The sequence below is a fragment of the Penaeus monodon genome, chromosome 20, assembly GCF_015228065.2.
Source record: "Penaeus monodon isolate SGIC_2016 chromosome 20, NSTDA_Pmon_1, whole genome shotgun sequence".
Classification (NCBI taxonomy): Eukaryota; Metazoa; Arthropoda; class Malacostraca; order Decapoda; family Penaeidae; genus Penaeus; species Penaeus monodon.
In genome coordinates, this window is record NC_051405.1 from 2,916,117 (window position 1) to 2,916,674 (window position 558).

Below are 558 nucleotides of genomic sequence, written 5' to 3' on the forward strand. Positions count from 1 at the left end.
GGCAGGCGGAGGTTGAGTGTGGGGACCGGTCGGGGGGAGGAGGGAGGAGGAGGGAGGGGAGAAGAGGGGAGGGGAGAGAAGGGGAGAAGAGGGGAGGGGAGAGAAGGGGAGAAGAGGGGAGGGGAGAGAAGGGGAGGGTCGAGGAGGGGAGAGGAGGTGGGGCGTGAGGGAGCAGGGGAGGCGAGCGTAGGAGTTGCGGGGGGGTGTGGGAGAGAGGGAGGCGGGGGGAGGGGGTGCCCGATGGCCTTGTCACCTGCATCTCGCGTTTCCCAGGAACTCCTTGACACACTGGCTTCCGAGAGGCGGGCGTCCCGGAATCGACTCTTCCGAGAAAGCGCCGAGTCTAATGATGGATTCTTGGGCTTCGGGTTGCGAGAGGGGGCGGGGGGGTGCAAGCACTCCCTCCCCCCCTTTTCGTGCTTGCTGGCTGCTGGTTTCTTCTTTTTTTCTGTGTTCCTCTGCTTGTTTCTCTTCGCTTTTTTTATCCTGATTTCCTCTGCTTGCCTTTTACCCTTTGTATTGGGTTCCGCCTCTTGCTGCCATGTTTTTTATCCTGAT

General features: G+C 60.9%; 1 protein-coding gene across 1 annotated transcript in view; it reads left to right on the plus strand.

The window, feature by feature from the left end:
- The window catches only part of LOC119585544, a 15,047-nt gene that overhangs the window by 715 nt on the left and 13,774 nt on the right, over positions 1-558 (plus strand). The gene's annotated exons all lie outside the window — the stretch shown is intronic.